This window comes from Colobus angolensis, unplaced genomic scaffold (genome assembly GCF_000951035.1).
Source record: "Colobus angolensis palliatus isolate OR3802 unplaced genomic scaffold, Cang.pa_1.0 Scaffold303, whole genome shotgun sequence".
NCBI lineage: Eukaryota > Metazoa > Chordata > Mammalia > Primates > Cercopithecidae > Colobus > Colobus angolensis.
Window position 1 is genome coordinate 1,168,544 of NW_012116300.1, and position 6,962 is coordinate 1,175,505.

General features: G+C 54.3%; 1 protein-coding gene across 3 annotated transcripts in view; it reads left to right on the forward strand.

Moving 5' to 3' along the window:
* LOC105517636 (testisin) overlaps nucleotides 1–6,962 on the forward strand; it is a 24,315-nt gene that overhangs the window by 12,880 nt on the left and 4,473 nt on the right. The window lies entirely within an intron of this gene.

Here is a 6,962-nt window from a genome sequence, read left to right on the forward strand (position 1 = left end):
AAAAAAAAAAAAAAAAAAAAAAGGATCATTATTTTGAATTTATTTCTGACAGTTCACTGATTTCCTTTTCCATTGGGGTCTGTTACTAGACAGTTATGTTCCTTTGGAGCCAGATTTTCTTGCTGCTTCATGTTTCCTGTGTCCTTGCACTGATGTCTATACATCTGGTGGAACAATCGCCTCTTCCAGAGTTTCTAGAGTGGCTTTCGTAGAGATAGACTTTTACCTGCAGTTGGGTCTTAGTGTGCTGGTTGGAAAGGGTGTGGCGACCATGTTTCCAGATAGGTGCAGGGATATGGTCTCCGTGCAGCTCTTCAGCTGTGTTGAGCATCAGCAATAACTGTGGGTGCCTCGAGGCCCAGGCTGTAGAGATTTGTGGCAGTGGTTGTTAATGTCCTTGATGTCAAGGGCGTTTGGGATCCTCCTATTCTTATTTTCCCCACAATGGGGATATGCAGCCAAAGGACACCTTTTGGTGTCAAGTTTGACATGGCCTACAAGAAGATGCAGTGGCACTGGCTTTCATTTGCAGGTGCTTGGAGTAGCTGTGGGGCTGGGGTCCTAGGCTCAGGGCCTGGCGTACAAATTGAGGCAAGGCCTGGGTCATTGGGTGCAGGTTTACTCTCTGTGGCAGGGTTGAATGTGCATTGCCCACAGAGCCAAGATCTGTACCTCTGATGCACTGCCTAGTAGGTCATGCCCAGGGGGCTGGGTTGTAGCTGTGATTCTACCCTGTGGGACAGGGCAGAGCAGTGGCCCAGCTCTGGGGAAGATGTGGTGTTCTTCAGGTTTAAACCTGGGGATCAGGGTATGGCTGCCACTCTGGGACCTGAGCCAATAGGGCTCAGCATAACTCAGAGTTCAGGGGCTCAGTATAACTCAGGGTGGGCTTGCACTGACTGATGTGCCAAGGTGAGGCCCCCACAGTACCTCTGCTCCCACCCCTCTGCTCCCACCCCTCTGCTCCCCCTCTCTGCTCCCACCCCCTGCACCACCCCTTTGCACCACCCGTCCAGCACTCCTCTGACTTTCAGGGGCAGCAAGGGCCAGGCACGGGGAGTGGGCAGCTGAGCCTGTCTCAGGAGGAGCCTCCTTCAGGGAGGTGGAGGTGGAAGAGGCCACGCCGTTGGCCAGCACAGCTCTCAGAGGGAGGAGCTTGGACGTGGCACAAAGCCGGCTGTGTTCTAGCCCTAGCCCAGCCTGAGGGCGCCTTTCCATGGTTTGTTTTGTTTTGTTTAAGACAGATTCTCGCCCTGTGGCCCAGGCTGGAGTTCAAGGGTGTGATCTCAGCTCACCGCAACCTCTGCCTCCCGGGTTCAAATGATTCTCCTGCCTCAGCCTCCAGAATAGCTGGAATTCAGGCACCCACCACCATGCCCAGCTATTTTTTTGTATTTTTAGTAGTGACAGGGTTTCACCGTGTTGGCCAGGCTGGTCTCGAACTCCTGAACTTATGATCCACCCGCCTTGGCTTCCCAAAGTGCTGGGATTATAGGCCTGAGCCACTATGCCCGACCTGCCTTTCCATGTTTTGCTGGCAGTTCAGAGGCATTCTTTCTAACTCCAGGCTGACAGGGTTTGGCGCCCAGAAGGAGAGTCGTCTGGGCCAGGACTCCAGAAGCACCAGCTGGGATTGTGGGGACTTGGAGGAAGAGACAGTGCACACTGGAGGGGATATTCAGATGGCGTGAACACAGGCATCACACATGCTCGTTCACACATGTGCAGCCAGACACACACGCCTGCCCAGACTCTCCTGCACGTGGGGGGCATGCACACACGACACCCCTCCTAACCTGCATGCCTGACCTGGTGAAGAAGCCCACCTGGTGGGAGGCACCCCTCTCCCACTCTCCATCTGCCCTGGCCCAAGTGCTGGCCCTGGGCCCGTGTACAGGGAGACTCAACACAGGCCCTTTGTCCCTTGGGATCAGGGCTCCCAAGAGAGGGATTTACTGAGCATTTATTTCCTGCCCCGGGCACACCCAGTCCTCATTCTGCCAGGAGAGGGGAACAATGAGGCCTTCTCCTGCCTGCAGAGGTGGCCCTGGGCCGGCTGGCCCTTGTGTGTCAGGAGTTGGGTTAGGGCCACAAGTCCCTGGCCTCCCTGCCCTTCGGGTGTGGGACTTGGGAAGACCCCTCTGTGGCTCTGCAACCTGAGGCACAGCAGACAAGAGGGTCTCCATCTGCAGCCCATGCAGCAGCCAGGACCTCCCTGCAGCCCCTGGGCCAGGCTGAGCCTCTGCAGGAAGCCCCCAGCCTCACCGGAGGCAAGAACCCGAGTCTCTGGCTCAGATCTCCGGGTAGGACTGACCTGACTGAGACCCTGGGCAAAACCAGGAGCTGACACCTCCTAGGGCCTCAGCGGATCCCTGGGGCTCAGGAACCAGAGGGAAGGTCCGGCTGGCTGGGGGAGGGGCAGGATCAGAAGCCCAGGGGTCTTTGCCCCAACCCCAGCAGGGCGACACCGGGCTGTGCCTGTGACTTGTCCTTGAGCGGCTGCTGCTGGGGAAGGAGGCCCTGAGGGAAGGCACTGCAGCCTTGTGCTCCTGAAACCCGAAACTCCCACACGCCCGCCTGCGCCCTCACTGAGTTCCTGTTGGTACCACACTCTGTGCTAAGCGTTTTATGTGCACTTACCCCAGATAAACTCAGTACTTTTATTGGAAAACCAGGACATGTAACCACACATTTTGCCTAATCTTTCATGTAATTCACCTTCCACTAGTGTTGAAAAGAGAATGCACTATTCCCAAGTTTCAAGTTGATGGAGGCGGGATTCCCGGGCTCTGGTTTCTGCAGCCGGCCCTGGTGCGTGTGTTGCTCCTTGGCGTCTGGGTGAGCTCAGGCTGCTGTAACACAAATCTCACGCCGTGGGGGGCTGGTAGATGATAGACGTTTGTTTCTCACAGTTCTGGAGGCTGGAAGTCCAGGATCAAAGTGCTGAGCGATGCGGCTGCTGGTGAGGGTTCCTTTCTGGCGTGCAGACCCCCATCTTCTCACCATGTCCTCTTATTTGGGGAGGGGTGAATAGGAGAGTCCTGGTCTCCTTTTCTTATAAGGGCCCTAACCCATCGCTGGGGGTCCTGTGCTCATGGCCTCATCTCAACCTCATCACCTTCAAAGGTCCTACCTCTGACACATATGCTTAGAGCTTAGAACTTCCACATATGAACTTTCGGGGACAAAGACAGCCCATAGCACCTGGTTAGCATCCCCCTGAATCTCTGCTGTGGCAGGCACGTGCTTAGAACCTGGGGCTCGCCCCACTCCCCTGACCTCCCCTCCTGGGGGCCAGGAAGTGCCCCGCAGGGGCCCACCCTGTCCACCTCCGTGGCTGTACTCCAGCTGACTTGCTCGGGCCCTGTCCTGTGAATGGAGGGAAGGATGTCGGGCTCAGCCTCCGCACCTGCCCCGGTAGATTCCGTGATAAGTGACCTGAGCAGCCTGGCCCGGCGCCACACTCCGACCCTGTTTCTGACTGCACCTCACGCAGCCACTCTCAGCCTCGGTTTCTCTGTCAATAAACAGGCCCCAGCACACCCCAGCGCCTGAGGCTGTTGGGAGGGAGGAGCGAGACAATGTTTGTGGCCGCCAGCCGTCTGCTGGGGAAACCAGTCCGTGTTATTGAGGTGATACGGTCTGGCTGTGTCCCCACCCAAATCCCATCTTGAATTGTAGTTGCCATCATTCCCACATGTTGTGGGAGGGACCTGGTGAGAGGTAATTCCATCGTGGGCAGTGAGTTACCGCCATGCCGCTGTTCTCGTGATAGTGAATTCTCACGACGTCTGATGGTTTTATACAGAGATGTTCCCCCTTTTGCCTGGCACTTCTCCTTACTGCCACCATGTGAAGAAGGACGTGTTTGCTTCCCTTTCTGCCATGATAGAAAGTTTCCTGAGGCCTCCCCAGCCATGCTGAACTGTGAGTCAATTAAACCTCTTTCCTTTATAAAATACCTACACTCAGTTATGTCTTTATTAGCAGCGTGAGAATGGAATGATACAAGAGGACCAGCCTGGATGAGGCCCTCGATGGTGTCAGGCACTAGAACAGCCTCAAACTGGTTTGAGTCAGTTGCTCATCTCCTTCCCAGGAGTGGTTGAGCCCTCCCTGGGAGGCTGCAGAGGGAGTAGCCCTGTGGGGGCGGGAGGCCAGTTCCTGACTGCAGCCCCCACAGTGAGCCATGTGGAGGGCCTGGAATTTTCGAGACTCGAGGATGGACGGTCCAGACGGACCAAGATGGCAGAAGCTGAGGATGGGCCCTGAGGAGCTGTCCTCCAAGGACAAAGCCAACAGACATTTCCCCTACATTTACCACCCAAATTCAGACATATTGGAGAGTAAAAGGTGACAGTGACACCCACACACTCCCTGCCTCTGCAGTCCTCAGCATTCTCCTGTGTGGGTGTCACTGCATTTGCCCATGTCCTGGACCCTCCGTCCACCCATCGCTTCATCTTCTTTCCTCAGACATATCAGGTGCTGACCTCAGTTCACTTCCCCTCAGACACTTCTGCATGCGTGTCATTAACCAGACTGTCGTAGGGTTGGGCTTTTCTCATTTTGAAGCGTAATTTGCATACAATGAAATCACAAATTTGGAAGTGTATATTCACAGGTTTATTTATTTATTTATTTATTTATTTTGAGATGAACTCTCTGTCGCCCAGGCTGGAGTGCAGTGGTGTAATCTCGGCTCTCTGTAAGCTCCGCCTCCCGGTTCAAGCGATTCTCCTGCCTCAGCCTCCTGCGTAGCTGGAATTACAGGCACCGGTCACCACACCCAGCTAATTTTTGTGTTTTTAGTAGAGACAGGGTTTCACCATGTGGGCAGGCTGGTCTCGAACTCCTGACCTCAAGGGGCCCACCCGCCTCGGCCTCCCAAACTGGTGGGAATTGTAGGTGTGAGCCACCATGCCCGGCCTATTCACAGGTTTTAAAACATTATTTTTTATTGCGATAAAATACACATAACATGAAATCACTTTAACCATTTTATTTTTTAATTTTTTGAGACCGAGTGTCGCTCTGTCGCCCGGGCTGGAGTGCAGTGACGCTATCTCAGCTCACTGCAACCCCCACCTCCCAGGTTCAAGAGATTCTCCTGCCTCAGCCTCCCAAGTAGCTGGGATTACAGGCACCCACCAGCACCACCAGCTAATTTTTGTATTTTTAGTAGAGACGGGGTTTCACCATACTGGCCAGGCTGGTCTTGAACTCCTGAGCTTGTGATCTGCCCGTCTTGGCCTCCCAAAGTGCTGGAATTACAGGTGAGAGCCACAGCGCCCGGCCCACTTTAACCATTTTAAATGTCTAGTTCAGCAGAAAGTCATCCATTACTTAACAACAAGTATACCTTCTGAGAAAAGCGTGGCTAGGTGATGTCAACATTGCGGGAACATCACAGAGTGCACTTCCACATACCTACGTGGCATAGCCTGCTACACCCAGGGTAGGCGGTCTAGCCTGTTGCTCTTAGACTACAAAGCTACAAAGCTTGTTACCATAGTAAACACTGTAGGCAACTCTAACACAATAATACGTATTTGTGTATCTAAACATAGAAAAGTACAATCAAAATATGGTATTATAATCTTATGGAACCACTGTCGTGTACCTGTGTAGTCAATCACTGAGCAAAACCTCATTATGTGGCATGTAATTGTACATTCCCATTTTCACTGATCCGTTCATTGGTCAATGGATTCTTGGGTTGCTTTCATGTCAGCTACTGTGAATAATCCTGCTATGAGCATGGGTATACAAATATCTCTTGAAGGCCGGGCATGGTGGCTCACACCTTCACCCTGGCACTTTGGGAGGTTGCAGAGGGCAGATCACCTGAGGTCAGAAGTTCAAGACCAGCCTGGCCAACACGGCAAAACCTCATCTCTACTAAAAATGCAAAAATTAGCCGAGCATGGTGGTGGGTGCCTCTAATCCCAGCTACTCTGGAGGCTGAGATGGGAGGATCACCCAGGAGGCGGAAGTTGCAGTGAGCCAAGATCGCGCCACTGCACTCCAGCCCGAGCGACAGAGCAAGACACCATCTCAAAAACAAACAAACCCCCAAAACTAAACACCCCCAAAAAACAAAAACCAATATATCTTGAAGACCTTCCTTTCAGTTCTTTTGGGTGTATACTCAGAAGTGAAATTGCAGCCGGGCGTGGTGGCTCATGCCTGTAATACCAGCACTTTGAGAGGTGGAGGGGGTGGATCACCTGAGATCAGGAGTTGGAAACCAGCCTGGTTAACCCGGCGAAACCCCGTCTCTACTAAAAATACAAAAATGAGCCAGGTGTGCTGGTGCGTGTCTATAACCCCAGCTACTTGGGAGGCTGAGGCAGGAGAATCGCTTGAACCCGGGAGGTGAAGGTTGCAGTGAGCTGGGATCACACCAACGCACTCCAGCCTGGGCGACAACAGCGAAACTCCATCTCAAAAAAAAAAAAAAAAAATTTGTTTCAGAGGAGTGAAGAAAGCCCAGCAGGAGCCCACGGTGGGGACGGCCTGGGTAGAGACTTGGCGGGATCCCCATTCTGGGTGGAACCGGCCCAGGAGCACTGTTTTCCCAAGAAAGTCTCATGAAGGACCAGCCATGCTGCCAGGCCCCACCCGGCCCTCAGGGGCCCCCAGGCTTTAAGGGGACTCCTGCCTCAGGGCCAGGCCCTTGGTGCTGGAGGAGGTGGTAGGTGGAGGACACGGGGCACCAAGCGGGCAGCCAGGACCGCTGGGCTGCAGACACGAAAGGGACTGTGGGGTCCACCGGGTCTGGGCCACATCAGGGAGTGTGGTTGAAGATCCGCCCTAGGAGCTGAAAACCAGGTCTGCGAGTCCCCAAACCGCCCTCGGGCCCAGGAGTGTGAAGCTGGGAGTAGAGGGCAGAGCTCCCACCCCGCCCCGCCCCCAGGGGGCGCCCCGGGCCCGGCGCGAGAGGAGGCAGAGGAGGCGCC